Raw genomic sequence first — 18729 nt, forward strand, 5'->3', positions numbered from 1 at the left:
AAAATTACATGCAAATATAACCAATATCATAAAATAATAAATCATGTGGAAGAGAACACAAGACATAAATATTTAATGTGGTTCACCCAATCCCTAGGATACATCCACCAACAAAAAGTCTAATATTATTATTATCTAGTGATTATAATCCTCAATCCCTTACAACTCAATACCATCTCAAGAAGCTACAATAGCATCATACATTATGAAATCCCTAACCCTAAGCCATTTCATACAATCTTTTTTTCGCTTACAAACTTAGGGCTAGAATAAGTCATCCAATAGGAAAATAGAAGCCAATGCCTTTTACAAGAGTAAAATCATTTTTGGCTTTGGGGGTGCTACCCCCAAAAACTCTCATGGGGGAATTTTCCCTTGACCCCACCTTGTACTATGACAAGGAGTGCACCTAGGGCATTGCCCTAGGATCCCACAAGGGGCACTGCCCCTTGACCCCATCTTCTAGGCACTACCCCAAAAATCCTGTAGAAGTAATTTAAGGGGGAAACTATGTTGAGTAAAGGAGGAAAATTTAACCTCCAAGTTTGATAAGTAATCTAGGGGGAAACTATGTTGAATAAAGGAGGAAAATTTAACCTCAAAGTTTGATTAGACTCCACATCACAATGCTAGGCCCCTCCACTCATCGTGTTGGCCCCACATTTATGTGACCTCCATCGTGCCACATGGACCTATGTCAGTGCTGTATGCATCTTTTTGGATGATAATTTGTTATTTTTGGCCAATAGATTTTTTTTCCTTTTCTTAGGCATTTTTTTTACATTTATTAAAGTGAATTTGACATTTAAAGGTAGTTTTCTTTACTTTTTTGACATTTTCATGTCGACTTTATGGTGTTTTTTTTTCATTGGTAATTTTTCAAAATGCATAGGTGGTTTCCTTATATTTGCATTAGCTTTTGGGTTTTACCTCCAGCAATTTACCAAGTATAGTGATTTTTTTTTTGCCACTAGTTTCTATATGGCACTAACCTCCTTCATTCTTTGGTGATAAGTGAATTTTATAACAAGGGAATTTTTTCCTATAACCTAAATATTTTTTGGCAAGTTTTTCTAGTAAGGGGATCTTTTTTCTAGTGATGACCATTTATCTATCAAATTTGGGCTTGTCATTAACTGATGTTGCCATTGCATCAACATCCCTACTAGCCCTTCTAGCTTTATTTGGAACTACATGTGATTTTTTGGCCATATCTCAGTCATACAAAATTCTTTTTTTACAAATGAAATATTGCCAAAAAGATTATTCTAGACCTATCATACTGGTGTAGATATTTTTGAGTTTTGACATTATTTGGTGGTATTTTTCTATCAAAGCCAAGGATTCTATTTTGTACTCTGGGAGACATATCTTGAGCATCCAGTCTCCATTTTGGAGAACTTTATATTGTTGGAAATCCTTTTTTTTTCTCTTTCCAATGATGCTAATTGTTTTTCTAGATTCTGGTCTAGATATAGTCTATTCATTTCTTTGCATTTTCTCTCTCTCTGGTGTATATCTTGGTTGTTTTAGATCCAAAAATCATTTTTGTTACATGGGATAACTCATCTTGGGCTACACTTTCTATTATACCACTCTTATGCTCTTTTGATCTTTTTGACATCTTTAGTAAGCATGTTTATGCAAACATATTCAAATAAAGTGTCATTTTTTTAATCAATCTTCATGGGATCTATCACATCTTGTGCCTTATTATATCTAGACTACTAATTAAGTCCCATGGGAGGGGGTTAAGTGGGGGGGGGGGGGGGGGGGGGGGGGGGGGTGGGTCGGGTGGGGGTGGGGTGGGGCACATTGATACTTTCCTTTTAACCGCATCTACCTATGTCAAGTGAGTGTTTCTTCAATGATATTATCCTCATGATTCATGTCCAAAGTGTGATCACCTCACAAAACTATTATGTATTTCATGTGCCCCTTGATTTTGGTTCCTTGACATATAGTTCATCATGTCCATCCTTTTCTATTTCTTGTCACCTATCCCTTGTTTGCATTGGAGGGGTTTCTCTTGTTACTTTTTATGCTTGCTTTCTTTGATGGAGTGAGCTATATATGGGTGAATGTAGCAAGTTGTGGTGCCAAAAAGATGACACCTTTTTTTTCAAAATATCCAATAGTGCGTATGTGTTATATAGTTCTCCATAGGGTGTATGTGCTATGGAATTCTCCATAGTATGTGTGCACTATTGGAAACCACACAAAACAAGAGCAACCCCCACCCTACCCCACCCTCCCCCTCTCTCTCTCCCCCTACCACATCCTCTTTCTCTTTCTTTGCATAATATCCCATACTGTTTACCCCATCCACTACTCTCTCACTCTCTCTACCTTACCCTCTCACTCTCCCTTTCTCCCTCCCCTACTTTCTTCATCTCTATCTCTATTTATCTTACTCTCCTCCCTTTCTCCCTCTCCATTCCATACTCTCTCTTACTCTTCCACTCTACCTTAATCCCTCTCTCTCTGCATCATATCTCATGTTCTTTTCCCATCCCCTTCTCTCTCTAGCCTTATCTCTCCATCCAATCTCTCTCTCTCTCTCTCTCTCTCTCTCTCTCTCTCTCTCTCTCTATCTCTCTCTCTCTCTCCCCCTCCTCCATCCTCTCACTCTCTCTCTACATCCTATCCCCTACTCTATCCCCATCCCCTTTTCTCTCTTACTCTCTACCCTCTCTCACTCTCTACCCCTCTCCTTCCCTCTCCCCCTATTCATCCCCTCTATTGAAATACAAGGCTTACAACGTGTGTGTACATTATAGCATGTGCCTACTATATAAGCCTTGAGTATAAAATTTCTTTAAATAGTGTGCATGCACTATATCAAGTATTGGATACCACCGAGCTTAAGGCTTGAATTTTCCTTTGGGATCCAATCCAAAGGTTTGGAGGCTCTAAATTGGTCTTAGACATATTTTATAGCAAGCATACAAAAAATACTTGATTTTTCTTTTGTGCTCTCCTTCAAGTTTCCTTGTGGTTTAGTATTAATAAAATCAAGTCAAATGATATTGTAAATCTCTGTGTTAGCTATATAACCATATAATTTATTTCAAATTCATACTATTTCAAGCCTTTCAACTATAATTTTCTTTGAAAGTGTGCCCATTTTCTCTCAAAAACCAGCATGTACTAATTGGGGTGTAGATTTTAGCTTGTTTATCAAATTTTGTAAGAGTTTATTTTATAGAAACTAGACTCTATTCTACACACTATGAAAAAAGAAGTTTTGATTTTGGATTAGTTTTCAATAATTTCTTGGGGAGCACACAAAAATTTCATGTTTTTGGGATGCGTCCACTTAAAAAATTCATTAAAAAAATACACATTATAAAATTACCTAAAAAATCTAGGATAAACTACACACTGTTAGGTAACATTTGACTAGAGTGATTAAAGAATTTTTTTAAAAAAAGTTGAAGTTTTAGGGAGGGAACACTTTGCACTATGTTAGGTTTTTTCTAAAAAAATAGTACCACTTTCTATTGACCCCTTTTTGAAGGCATAAAACTAAACCATTTTGGAAAAAAAATTAGTAGTTTAGAAACTAGATTCAAAGGACTACTACTTTTTATTTTGTGATATCTAAAAATTTTGAGTGGAACTATCTTCAAATTCTTGTTGAAGTTTAGAAATTAATGATTTCATTAAAAAAAAAAAAAAAAATGGCCATTTATTCCTCCCTTTTGGGACCACAACTCTATGCACTTATCTATATATAATATTTATTGCTATGTACTAGGTAGATGGAGTGGCTATGTATATATGCATTTTAGTGGGATTGATCATTTACTATATGGTCCCTTTTTTATTCCTATTTTGGAGGAAACCTTTCATGTTTGATTGATCAAGTCTCTAGTCTTTGGTGTTTTATGCCATCTATATCATTGATTTAATTTTTTTTTACTTTGTTTTCCTCTTGATTCAAGTAGTGTCATTTGAAGGCACTCATGTAGATGATGGTCTCCTCTACCTAGCAAGGTTCTATTTTAGTGGAGGTTCTTCAATTTAGTAGTTACTTTTTAATAGTGTTTGTAGCTTCTTCATGCTTCTGTGGTGTCTTCCCATCTCTTTTTAGAGTAGATTTTTCCCATTTGGCTTTCTCTATTTCTTTGCTTTATAGAGATCTAGTTGTGATTGGGTACCTCATCAATCCTTATTATCAAGACCTATGTTTTATTTTTGTATTGTAGTTTCCTTTGATTTTATGCACTTTTTGTAGTTGCATTGTCGTTAATCTTAAGGGGGGTTGTTAGAGTGCAATTTTTTAACTTAATTATTTTATTAATTTACCTTTTATGCATTCTTAAGATTTCACTTTATGCATTGTTCATATTTAATAATTATTTATTTTCCCTTTAGGATAACTTAAGGGTTGCATGATCTCCTTTTATAAGGATTGATCCTTTGTATTAAAAAATAAAATTATATTCTATGATAAATAGATCTTTCATATTTTTAGAGCCATCTCCTTGCCTTTTTCTCCATTCTGCCCTATGATAGGATATGCTCAAGGAAACTTATTTATCTTGATCAATGTTTTTCCTAACATAGTTAATATTAGTATGTTGCTACTTGATTACAACTCCATAATGGGTTACCTTGGTGACCACTTAGGTTGTTGACCCTCAACACAGTCTCCTAGAATAACCTCCCCCACAAAAGCCAAATTTAGAGAACATAAAAATATCAAATTTATTAGTGGAAAACCTTATATTCCCATCACCCTCACATGGGTACTAAATAAATAAAAATATATGTATATTGTTAGTCTTAGATTGGTTTTGACATTTGAGTGTCAACACACTTAACCAATTCTCAAGACAATGTTGAGTATAATACAGAAGCCAAGCTACAATGTATGCCAAGCAAGGAAATTCAATAGGTGCCAAGTGAACTTTAGGTGCCAAGTAATCTTTAGGTGCCAAGAAAAGTTTAAGCATCAAGCAAAGTATAGATGTCGAGTCACTATAGATTCCAAGTGAAATAGAATTGCTATAGGAGCCGAGTGAGCTAGTTTTCTTATATGTGCTGAGTAACATAGAATCAACATATGAGTTTGTGACTTCACAAACTTAGATGTAAACCATTTTTGGAGCCAACATGGGATGAATCTTGAAGGATCTTGAAGATAAGATTGAATCTCTTGCATTACCTATGTAATCAACATGCAACCAATAAGAAAATTGTAGAAGACATGCAATCAATAGGAAAAGTGCAAAAAATGAGTAGGAAATGAAGATTTAATATTGATCATAGATTCATACCTAACCCTAAGTCTTCAAAATCTTTAAAAAGAGAATGAAAACCCATTATGTGTGTGTAGAAGAAGTGTATGGGTGAATTATAATGAAATGCAGAAGGGTAAAAAGATTTAGTGAAGAATAGAGCAGTATAGTAGAATTTAGTTGTTCAAGAATAGAGTATCAGAACATCACAGAGTGACATATTAGATCAAGTAAGGATCAGATCAGTCAGAGTAGAACAAGGATCTCAAATCAGCAATTGAAGATTGCAAAGCTATCAGGTCAAAAGCTTTCTAATGCTCTCTAGCAACTATATTATATATGGAAATCCTATGGACTTAGGTTGGCCTAGCAACTATTTGTAAATCCTTTAATAGGGTGGCATTCCAAGTGAATGTACAAAAGTCCTTTAAATATGCCTATTTTTAGCAGTGTAGTGAAATCCTTTAACCAGGTCACTTTTTACAAAGTGTAAAGTCTTTAACAGGATAGGCCTTTCAAAGGGTAAACCATTGGGAGTGGTCAAATATTGTAACCTTGAATAGTTACACATTGCTGTAGTGATATTTTGTGGGTGTCGTCCCCACCCTACTTTTACCTTCTCATTTTGGAGGGTTTCTAGGTTACCAAATTTGTGTGTTATTTATTTTCATGTATGTCTTTACTTTCATGTTTATTAGATGAATTAGATGCATATAAGATGGTTTTAGTTAAAAGGATTTGTAAAGGTGTAAATTAGTTACTTCTAATTCACCTCCCCCCCCATCCTCTTAGAAGTAAATCTTCCCACTTGTTAACTCCAACAATTGGTATAAGAGAAAGGTTCTCACAAGAAGAATCCTTACAGCTTGGAGAAAAGATTTGGAAATGGAAGTCTACATACCTGGGAAGATCATAGAGAATCAAGAAACTGACATACAACGTTCTTTACATGCATTGGAAGAAGCTAGAGGAGAACTTAAGAAATCCTTAAAAAGAAGAAAAGATATTGCCATAGTTGAGAATGACACATAGTACAAGGAGATTGACACCTCAAATCTATTTTCAAATGGAGATTCCAAAGAGTTTGATGTACCAATAGTAGACCTAATGGAGAAAAATAGAGCTCAAGCAAAAGAAATTAGAATACTCAAGCTTGAACAAGAATCACAAGCCATGATGCTTTGTGAAGTGACTAAATAGAAGAAAAGAGCCATTGAAGACAAGGCTATGCAGGAAGAAGACAAGAGAAACTTGCCAATAGACTGGAAGAAAAATCAATTGAACTTGCAAGAATTTAAAACATGTAGCTAGACACCCTGAGTCAGATAATGAATGCACATCATGAACTAAATGTCAAGGACATTGAGATCTCTACACTGAAAATGAAAATTGAACAACTAAAAAATGACCTAAAAAGAGAGAAGGAGATTGTAGAAAGCTTCAACAAACCCAATGAGGCCATGAAGTACTCAAAGTAGATATTGAAATAACCAAGGGCTAGCAATGATACTTTAGGACTTGGTTACACCAACACTAAACAAGGAGATTCTTCCAAGATTGTAGAAGAAAGGAGTAACAAGGGTAAGAACACTAAACCTACTTGTCATTTATATTGTAAAAAGGGACATACTTCTAATGTATGCAACAACAAGAATGCCCATCAGCATGACAAGCCTAACAAAGCAATTTATTGTCATAAGTGGAAAAAGAAAGGACATTAAGCACATAACTGTAGGACTAGAACTATTAGAAAAACAAGATTTTAAGGTCACTAATACAATTTCAAGAAGTATGGAAATAGAGCTTTTGAGTGCAGATCAAAGCCTATGTGGACATCAAATCAAGTAGAAAGGGAAGGTAACCATGGTCATCACTACAATTAGGACTACTACACTAGGTATAGCTATCATTACTATCAGGAATTTGGACACATTCTTGAAAAATTGCATAAGGACACATTTTAGAGGGAACTATAGCATATGGTTGAGTCAAACTAGATGGTTCTAGTGCTTGAAGACTAGTCATATCATCAGGAATTTCCCAACAAAGTCAAAGGCACCCAACTCAAAGAATCACAAAGGTAAAGAGAAGATAGATGTTGAACACATCAAAGGAGAAATGAATAAGACGTGGAAGAAGAAAGATGGGAGTAGCACATAAAATGAAGGGATCACTTCGCCTAACAAGTCAAGTGGTCACACTTCATCAAAATAAGGAAGAGAAGGCATAAGGAATTGATTTACAAAGTTTAATAATACATAAGTTCCTAGAAAAGAAAGTACTAAAAAAGAATAGATCAGCATGAATAAAGATGCAAAGTTGAAAATTATGGATTTTACAAGTGTTTTAGAGTTGTCCTCAGATGCCAAGTAAAAATCCAATACATGTCGAGTTGATTGTCAAAATAGTAGGAGCCAAGTTGATAAAGGAAGCTAAGTGAAGAGGAAAATTTAGTTCAAGTTGAGTGAGTAATACTCCAATGGAAGCCAAGCAATGTAGAATCCTTCAGCAGCCAAGTGGATAGTTGCAAATACACTAAGCATTAAATGCAATGAAAATAGGGTATATTATCGTATTTTCAATCATTTATCTTCATCGAGAATGAAGAGAAAAGATGAGAAAGAGTGCAGAGTGAATCCCAAGTAGAGAATCTAGTGTATAAGAAGATTTCAATAGCATTCTAGCATGATTCCATCGATTTTAAGGTATTTAAAACTATGCTGAGCTATGCAATTTCATGTTTTCTTCATGTTAAAACCTTAGATTGTGTAAAATGGCTTCTAGCTCTAGAAAAACTTAGGAGAAGGAATCATTTGAAGTTTAATTAGTGTCCAAAGAGGTTAAACAACCCAATTTCCATCCAATACCTGAGTTTACATAAAAAAAATGATCCAGCTAGAGGCCTATCCATCATACCGCCTAAGGTTGTAATGGTTCAAGATGTAAGGAAATGCTATAATTGCAAAATTGGAGCCATAGGTGACATGGAAATCAGGGAGGCATATGCGAAATTTTGTGAAAACGGAGTGTTGAAGGAATAGCACAAAATTTTTCAGAGGAAGGGTTTAACACATGCCCTAGAATTCCCTGCAATGTTCAAGACAGAATGGATTAGGCTATAGTCGAGCCAAATGCATGATGGAAGATTATGGTTGGAGGATGGCCTTATAAAATTCACAAAGAGGATTGTACATAGAATGATAGTGCACCCAACCCTAGATCAGCCAAAGACCCTTAGGAGTGATTCTAAGGAGGCAATTGAGAAGAACACGGGTGCAAAATGGAATGAGAGAGGGATGACAATTGACACTATCCAAGACCCTCTAGTTGACTTTGCTATTAGGGTCATTGTACATAAATTCTACCAATCTAGCAAACTCAATAGTGTGTCTTCTATTGCAATAGATGTAGGATATAAATTGGTGAAGAAGGATCATACATATGATCTTGTAGAGCTGCAACTGCAACAAATCAATGAAAATCTAGTAGCAATTAGGAGAACCAAGGGAGCCCAATGCAAATTTGGTGCCATTTTGATATGTATTTTCTTTTATGTTCAAAATGAATTTCCTTCTTCTGGCAAAGTGGCATGGAAAAATGATAGTTCAATCATAGTTCAAGTCAATGAATACATAGAGCAGATGGGAGCTAATTTTGAGACCTTAATGACTAGTTATTTTGAGGATTTTAAGAAAACAATGAAGGCTCTGAATTCCCATTTCCTTAGTAGAGAAACATGAAAATGATATATGTTTTTTTGTAGATATAGACTATACATACGTACAAGCTTCCATACCAAGAGTGAGATGGTTAAGTCCTCTTGGGTGTGAATTAAACATATATGAAGCATCCACATCAATAACTACATTACTGGTAGAGGAAATTGACAAGGATGCACAAAATTTTGCAACTTATGATGTGGTGAGATCAAAAGTGGATATGGAGTTGAAGACTATTTCCACTTTGAAAAAGAAAGAAAAGCTAGTTAAGAAGGTGAAAGCTAAATTTTGGGAAGGCACTGCAGAAGAAGTAGAGGAAGAAGCTGAAGATGCCGAGGGTGATAAAGAAGAACAAGATCAAGGGCCACTTGCCTTAACCCAAGGTATGTGGGATGATGCAAATGAAGAGGAAGGTTTTGAGTAGGAAGCACCAAAGGCTAAGCCAAAGAAGAGAAAAGCTCAAAAACAACCTAGTACACAACCCAAGGCAAAGAAGAAGGCTGCAAAGCCAAGCCCAACCAAGCCAACTACAAGGGCTGACACCACAACTACAACACAAGGTGAAAAGGAGCAGGAAAAATAGAAGGCAATAGAACAAGGAGGACCCATAGAGTAGAAAAAGAGAAGAAAGTATGTTGCACCTCCAGAATCAGATGAGGAGAGAATAGAGTCTGATGAAAATAAATTCAGATTGGTAAGCCATTCTGCCACATCTAAATTGGAAAACATTTGCAATAATATTAGAGATAATGCAAATTTATCTAGTCTAAAGACCATAGATTTCAATAAGTTGTCAAAGGAACAAAAAAACATAGTGGAACAGTCCATCTACACTATGATGGCTAAGTTCAAGACTACCCCACTTGAACTAGGTAATTCAATGCCTAAGGAGCTAAGCTCATTAGTTGAGAATAAGTAGCATTATTGTCTCAAAATGGAGAAAAAAATAAGAGAGTCTACATTGGCTCATGTAATGTCAGACCTTACTAAAGGTCAAATAAAAAAGGCTAGTAAGAAGCATGGGAGAAAATTTACACCCAAATACAAAGCCTTCAATATTTAAAAAAATCAAATTGAAGATGTTGTCCAAAAGTCCACACAAATGTGGAAATTAATCTATGGATTGACAATTGTGATAGAATGGCGAGAAGACCCATTTGAGGGTAGAAATGATGGAGAAGAAGAAGAGAATGAGAAAGAAGAAGAAAGAGAGAAATAAAAAGATGAAGGAGAGAAAGAAATAGATAAGGTAGAGGAAGATGAGACAATGGAGAAGAAACATGGTGAAGAGGCAGTAGCTAAGGAAAAAAAAAACTTAACAGAGTGTCCAAGACACCCAACTACCACCACCAAGCCCTCCACATATAACACCTATAGATATGGTAATTGTTAAGGATGTTCTTGACACCTCAGGTTAGAACATCAATCCTTTAACTACAAAGGATCTCAAAAATATTCTTCACCAATCTACATTGCAAGCACAACTTTGTACAAATCTAGTTTTGGTGAGTGTTGATGAGTTACAAAAAGCTATAGCAGAAATAACAAGGGAGAAAGAAAGCACACAAGAACAATTTTCACAACCTAACATAACTACAGTAGATCAACCCAAAGAGCAAGAAGAACAAGAAAAAATTGCTAAGGTTGATTCTACAATAAAAGTGACGACAACTATCAAGGAGCAAGCAAAGAAACAAATAGAGCAAGATGTTCCTACTACACAAAGTCAAGGTGCACCTCTACAATTTATCATCATTGATCAAGGTAGTAGAGAAGAGGAGAAAGAAGTAGAGAAAAGCCCTAAGGAGCAGGAGGCAATAAAAGCATTGGAGAACTTGCCTACCTTAGGGACTCCTAATAAAAGGCCAAGCACTGATGCAGTACCGTTGTATATTTTAGCAGCAGGCTTGAGCTCTACCAAGGTTGCAAGGGTACTTCACTATGGAGATCCTGCACTTGACGAAGAAATAGTCATACCTAGTTATGACTCAAGAACCATGAATATACAATAGATAAATGAAGTACAAGAGCCACTAGAGAGGAGAAATAAATAAGAGATAATTAGAAATGAGTATAGGAAGAAGCAAGCACTAGTGGAAATCAAGGACATATTTCTTGATGCATTCAGCTTGCAAGTACCTGATGAAACCCAGTCTATAATGGAGCAACTATCCAACATTTTTGATCAGGTATAGGATGAGGACCTAGAAACTGATGTCAAATTATTAGAATGGTTAGAAAAGAAGTTTTAGATGAAAGTAAATGAGAAAATATCAAGTGAAATAACACTTTTATAAGTTGAATTGGAAAAGAAGATTGAAAAAGTGAAGAAAATACTTGAGAATATATTCTCATTATACAACAAGTTGTGTGATTCCTCATGTTTCATACAAAACACTAGCCAAATAATACTAAGCTTGGAATGAAATCTAAATATTTCCAACACTCAGCTACCAAAAGATCTAGCTCAGAGTGAGAAGCATTTTTCAGCTACACTTCACACACAAAAAGAGTTAGCTATGTTAGCAGAAAAATAGGCCAATATTAAGGCCAAATTGATGTAGATTCAATCTTCCGTTAGCCCACATCTAGAAGTACTCCATAAGGAACATGCCTATGTAGAAAATATTCTAAAGAAGGATCCTAATCTTTCCACTTTAGAAGGCCTTGTTCATCTAGCAACAGAGACAACCATGCAGAACAAATCATTAGAGATAGCTTTAGATAATTGGGATGCTTCTCTCAAGATGATTATGGATGTAAATAAAATGTTTTTGCCAAAATATTCTATTTATCCTTAGGAACCTTTGACATAAGTGTCAAAAAGGTGGAGAATAAGAATATTCAATTCATTATTGCATCTAATAAAAAAGGGGGAGATATAATGTTTTGGGGTAGATATGAATATGAATGGTTACATAATACATTCTTTGATGGAAGAAATAAAGAATATCCAAAGGGGGAGATATTCACAATTCACATTTTAAGGAAGTAATAAAGCCAAAAGGATGCAAAATTGAAAGAAGATGTGAGAGATATTCACATTCACATTTTTAGGAAGTAATAACAAAGGATGAAAATCTACAAGAAGATGTGATAGGGAATAGATACAAAGTACATGAAGTAGAAACATGGTGCATAGATATAGATTAAGGCATATAAGGCAAATAGTATTAGATATATCAGCATGATACATATTCAACCCAAGAATTTTTGTTACAAGAATGGTAATGGCACATCAGCTTAAGGGGAGTTACAAGATTTTGAGGTATACAAAATTCTAAATAAATTTTTGAAGTCTTGTACATATGATGAACAAAATATGTAGTATAATCATATAGATTAGATTTATAATGTTTAGTTAAGTGTTTTTGCCACTCATGTCAAAGGGGGAGATTGTTAGTCTCAGATTGGTTTTGACATTTGAGTGTCAACAGACTTAACCAATTCTCAAGATAATGCACAATATAAAATAGAAGCTAAGCTAAAATGTATGCTGAGCCAAAAAATTTAATAGGTGTTGAGTGAACTTTAGGTGTTGAGAAATCTTTAGGTGCCAAGAAAAGTTCAAGTGCTGAGCAAAGTATAGATGCTGAGTCACTATAGATGTCAAGTGAAACAGAATTGCTATAGGAGCCGAGTGTGATGCAGAGCCACACCTTGGAAAACTCAAGAGGAATTAGTCAATCAACTGAGTTGCTTCAAGGGGCATCTACAACCTTTAGGATCACACACTAAAATCAGATTCAATAAAAAAAACTTTGAAAATAAATCTCTCAAATTTCTTCTTGCTGCCTCCGGATAGACTTGCACTCAGACATGAATAACTTTCGAACCAGAAAAGATTTACTCAATCGAACCATTGAGATTTGGCATAACTAGGTTTCAAACAACATATAAAAATTTGAGAGAAATCCAATAGTTCAAACCCAAGATATTGACCACGCATCAGAGTACATTTTTCTGCAAAACATTTCTTCTCATTGTCTCTAGATAGACCTGCACTCAGACATGAATAACTTTTGAACCAGATCAAAAATCTTCAATCGCTCTAGTGAAGATGGGCGTAATTAGACTTATAATAACATATCCAAATCTCATGAAAATCCAATGGTGCATTTGGGAGATATTACCCACGCATTGAGACTAATTTCTACAAACATACCAAATTTGACCCAAAACTAACACTTGTCTCTTTCCCTTTCTTCCTCTCTAAAAACTGACTCCCTATATAAGGAATATGAAACGTCCCTATCCAAGAATAGGAGACTGTTTCAAAAATTATGAATATTCCTGCTACCAACTATTTGTCATTTTTCAGGATATGATTGGATTCTTAAATCATTGCACACTACTAACTCCACTAAAACAAACACACATGGTCCTAAGTGGCTATAATTGGAGAGTTTATCATTTCACTCCTCCATTTATGCCACCACATCATAGGACATTATTACAAACTTCAAAAACTAAAAACATTTAAAACATAACATTAAATATCCTATTACATTTTCAACAATGATGCCTCCTATAGCGTTTCTCTTCTTTGCCACTGCAGCAATTTGTGGAGTCTTACATTGAAGATATTGGAGACATCATTGATGACATCCATATTCTCTTTGTTGAGGAGACTTCTTCTTCACTTGTTGTGAGGGAACACTTTGACCCTCAACCACTTGATCTTTTTGACATGATTGTGGACACTTCTTTATAGTAGTTGGAGGAGAACTCTTTCACTTTAGAGGAGACACATTAGTCTTCAAAGATTTTATTTTAATTTCCTCAGATGTCATATCTTCTAAGGATTCTTCCTACTAATTGGGGAGCATTCTCTACTACACCTATGGCACCATCTCTTCCCACAAGGAGGAAAATCATTCAACTTTCATGGTGTAGCTTAGATTTAGTCATCAAGGAGCTTATTTCATGGGTGTACATACATCATTGAGGGGAGGCTACATTGCTCCTTTTCCCCCATCTTCATATTAGGGTGCTTCATCATTTTTGGAGGTTGATTTAGTTTCATACATGGACATGATACCTTGTTTTCCACCTTCTTTTAGGCATCCACCAAATTCACTTGTGGCATCTACATTTATCAAGGACTTGTTGACATATGAGTAGACTTTAGAGGCAACATCCACTAGATACTATATGTGGATCCCTCTTCCATCTTCCTATCCACAGTGGGAATCATACTTGCACCTATACTTGGTGTATCTTCTTCCTAAAGTGAGAAATTTTGTTTGTAGGCATTGTATTCTCTTTTTTCTTCAAGCACTCATCACTAGGAGATCCTTCACTAAGGGGGGGATTTCATGGAGGGATTCTCTATTGTATACACATGATGTATGTCATAACGGGGGGGTCTTGATTACTCCATCCATACATGCATCTTTCTTTATTTTACTTATCTCTCTTTTTGGGGGAGGGTTTTTCCCACAAGGTTTTCCCTTTTTCTCCATTTTTAGAGAGATTAAATTGCATTTCATTGCATTGTATTTGTACATGGGTACCTAACATGGCCTAGTAGTTGGGACCCATCATAGCTTTTGTAAGCTTAAGTGCACTCCCCTAAGTTTCACTTAAGGGGGGGTGTTAGTGTAAATAATTAATTAGTATTTACACTTTACTTAAGTTTACTTATGTTAATGCATTATTATATTAGTTATCATATAGACACTTAGGATTATGTGTTGTCATACGAGTTGTCTTGTTGACAACATAGGAGTTAGCAACTAATTTAAGCACACGGTTCCACAACATCTCTATATGAGATACACCTTGATATGCTTATCCTCTTATTGTTGCATGTACATTCATGCACAATGGAGGATAATCCACCTCTAGTGGATGTGTGCTTAGTTGTCATGCTTATCTCCTTGTTGACTCTTAGTCATTCTAGAAGAATTCTAGAGGCCTTTATATACATGCACTATGTATATGAGATACATGAGGAAATCATCTATCATTGAATAATCTAATATCTAAATAATCAGTTATTCATTCTCATATTTTTATGGTCATACATCATTTGGTTCGTATTGCACTTTGTCTTGTGCTTCTTGATCTTTGTGTTATTTTGATGTAGCAGGCCAATCTTAACTCACATAGAAGTTAATAGATTCACAACAAAACAAAATATAGATTCAAACTCTCAATTCTTCATTCCTCTAAACTACTTCTACATGGATCTCTAACTCTATTAAATAACAACTATCACAAAAACATAAAATTTTCAAATTTGGCAAATTTTGAAAATAGAAAAAACGTACCATTTTTGGTAACTTCTAAAAAAACTCTGAAAGATATATCAAAGTTTCCTAAATCTACCCTTTAAACCAAATAGGTGAATTTCTAAATAATCTCTAAAATTGAGAAAGAAATTTTGAAGTTACTACAAAGCAGAAAAATAAAAAAACACCTAAGATATTTTAAAAATGAAATTCAGAGGTCAAGATGGAAATTATGGATCTTGAAAAAATAGTTGAAATGGCCCCAATAGAGTTGGTTGAGTTGGAATCCACCTCAACTATAGGTTTTGAAAAAATTCCAAGAAAATCTAAGAAAACCCAGATTCAAGTCAAAAGTTATGACTCTCCAAACTCCCTGCATCATATTTTACCCTAAGGCAAATTCTGCATAGTATCATAGCTATACCAAATTCTTACAATGATGATGGTGAAGTTTGGGAAGTTGGTGTGAAAAAAATCCATGAAGAATCCATTCAGGTATTTTCATTTCCTTTTTCTTTTCAAGATAGCTACTATATTGTATCATTTATGTTCACAAAATGGTTTGTCTTGGTTTATAAATGTATTTGAACTTTGAAGAGTGTGATTTTTTGTACAAAGGTTAAGGATGACTTCTCATTTCTAATAGTATCTACTAAATCTTCCATCAATTTTATTTTGTGAAATAGTTTGTGGATGTATTAAGTAAGCTTGTCTATAAACACAATTCAATTCAAAGTATTTTGTAAGTTGTATATGTTTTGTAAGTTTTAACTGTTATGTTGGAAAGAGATATAAATCTTATATATCAACTAATTTGTATTGTAAGTTGTAATTGTTATGTTGCAAAGAGATCTAGATCTTATAGATAAACTAACTTGTATTCTAAGTTGTAATTGTTATGTTGCAAAGAGATCTAGGTCTTATAGTTCAACTAACTTGTAGATAATAAATATTAACAATTTTGTTAACCATGAACTAATTTATAATTTAAGCTTGATTGACTCAAGTTTATCTTAAATCTATAACTAATCATTATTATTGATTAATATTAAGATTATTGATGTTATGAAATTTCCTTTTATAAGTTTTATTTGAAGAAATAATATATTTGTCTTTTGTTTCTACATGTTTATTGAAATGATTGTTGTTTGAGGTTTCTACAGTGGTATCACTTAGATTTTCTTGTTTTATGTATTGTTAAATATGGGGGTTTGCCAAAAATCCCAACATTTCCTTCAGATAAAGGACCAAAAGTATTTCAACGAAACATTTTGCACACCATGGATTACTCAACCTTCAATAGAGAAGAGGTTTATGAAACTCTCAAAGGAAAAATAGTTGTAATTATTGGATATCAAAATTTGGCAATGGATTTTGTCATGGAATATGCTGAGGTAAATCAAGGTATAACATATACTTGAACAATTTTGCATCCTTTATTTACATGGTAGTAGAGGGTATAATAAGAAAAATGCACTTAGCTTTTATTGTGGATCTATTTTTACAAGAGAATGGATTTATGTTTATAGAAGACAATGGCTCTCCTTGCACCATGGTCTTTAGAACAACTCATTGGATAATTCCTGAGGACTATTTGTTTTAGGGAGTACACCTACAATATCTATATGGCACACATTTTACATAATTTTTACTTGAAAATCCAAACAAGGAATTTCTCTTGAAATTAGTATCATTCCTATTTTCTTCATTGGTAAGTTAATTTGATTTATTAATTATTTTTCTTTGGTGTGGATTTACACTACTATTTCAAATTCAAATTTATCCTTCAACTACAAAGAAATATTAATTTTTTTATGTAGAGATGGGCAATGTCCAAATTTGTGGAGCTTTCTTAACTTTGGAGATTTCCTCTCAAAAAGTATGGACTTGTTCAAGATATGAGTTTTCTAGAAACAATACTTTTAATGTTGGATCATTTCCTGGCAAGCTTTTTTCCAAAAGTAGAGGAAGCTTTCATATGTTTTTGAAAATCATCTAGTTGGAATTTTTATAATAAGTGGATCAAGCTAAATGATAGAAAAAAGTTGGAAGTGGATGTTGAAGTTTTATGCATGGCCTCTGATGGGGACAAGAAATTAAAGAGTCTTCTTCCCACAAAATTTGGAGATACTTTAGAGAAGTCAGGTGGTGCACTCTCTTTGTACATGTATAGTTAAATATATTATTAATTTAATATGTTTGATTAAAAATATATTAAAGGTTTAAAATTTTAAAAAATGAAATATGTGAGTTGAAATCTTAGTATTTAAGATAATACATATAATTAATTCATATGGAAATTATAAAGTTGACTTTGTGTGAAAGCTTTAAGAGTAAGTAGAAAGACTTTCAATCAATTTGTATGAACAAGCTTTTTTTATATTAGTATTTTATAGTTGATTATATGTTTTACTGTAGAAGACTAGAGAGGGAGAAATATTTGTTTTTCCATATGTATAAAATTTAATCTCTTAGCATCTCTAATATAAATTATTTATTGTCTTCATAATGGAAGGTAGATCATGATTAAACATATTGATACTATTTAAAATATATCACAAACTTTTGTTTAAAATTTTCCTATCCTCCAAAATATTAGTAAATGGGCTTTCATTAATAATTGGGGTATAAATTTAAAATTATTTTATTATTCTAGTTTGTAATTCTATTATCTTAGAAAGGAAAATCTTACTACACTTGCTTGATATTTTAAATTATGAGCCTCAATTATATGATGTTAATTATTTTAATATAATTCACTAGGTCTAAATAATAGTTATTTTCATGATCTCATGTTGAATTGTAGGGGTTTGATCCATCCACACATTCCTCAAATGGCAATTCTTGGATATTCAAAGAGTTTCTCAAATTTACACTCTTTAAAAATATGTTCTTGGTGGTTGGCTTATTTTCTACCTAACAAATTATTGATGCCAAGTGTCAAAGAAATGGAGAAGAATGCCAAAGAGCTTGAAATATATCTTGAGGCAATTGTGGATTCCTTCTTTTGGAAAACATGTCATGCCACTTTTCAAATAACATACAAAAAAACTTTGTAGAGACATGGGAAGAAATCCAATGTGAAAAGGGAATTGGTTTGATGAAATTTTCTCTCCATATTCTAACATGGACTATGGACTAGAAAATTAAGGTCCTATTATTTATGACAAGAGTTACTACATCTTATAAAATTGGCTTGTAAGGTGTCTATAGTCTCATTATGATTTGGGTTGAGATAGAAACTTACCAATAATGATGTTTCATTTTGATTGTGTGTACATATGTGTGCAAGAAATTAAGATCTTGATTATTGATGTATTTGGTATAATCTACTCATTAAATCAAATATATATGAATATATGAAAGTTTTCGACCAATATCTACCCAATCAATTTTGTGAGAGAAATTTTTGTCCATTTTATAAGTGTAAGAGTGCAAGGTGAAAAAAACATATGAATCTTCTAGGTAAGATAGGTTTATGCTAGTCTTGTTGTGTTGAAAAGAAAAGGTAGGCTAATGTGTGCTAAT

The 18729-nt window shown here is 33.8% G+C and overlaps 1 pseudogene; it reads left to right on the forward strand.

Annotated features, from left to right (window-relative positions):
- Nucleotides 1-18351, forward strand: part of LOC149534487 (putative flavin-containing monooxygenase 1) — a 28771-nt pseudogene extending 10420 nt beyond the window's left edge.
- The last annotated feature ends 378 nt before the right edge of the window (nt 18352-18729 follow it).

Source organism: Cupressus sempervirens, chromosome 10 (assembly GCF_028749045.1).
Source record: "Cupressus sempervirens isolate cs-2001-9-10 chromosome 10, ASM2874904v1, whole genome shotgun sequence".
Lineage (NCBI taxonomy): Eukaryota > Viridiplantae > Streptophyta > Pinopsida > Cupressales > Cupressaceae > Cupressus > Cupressus sempervirens.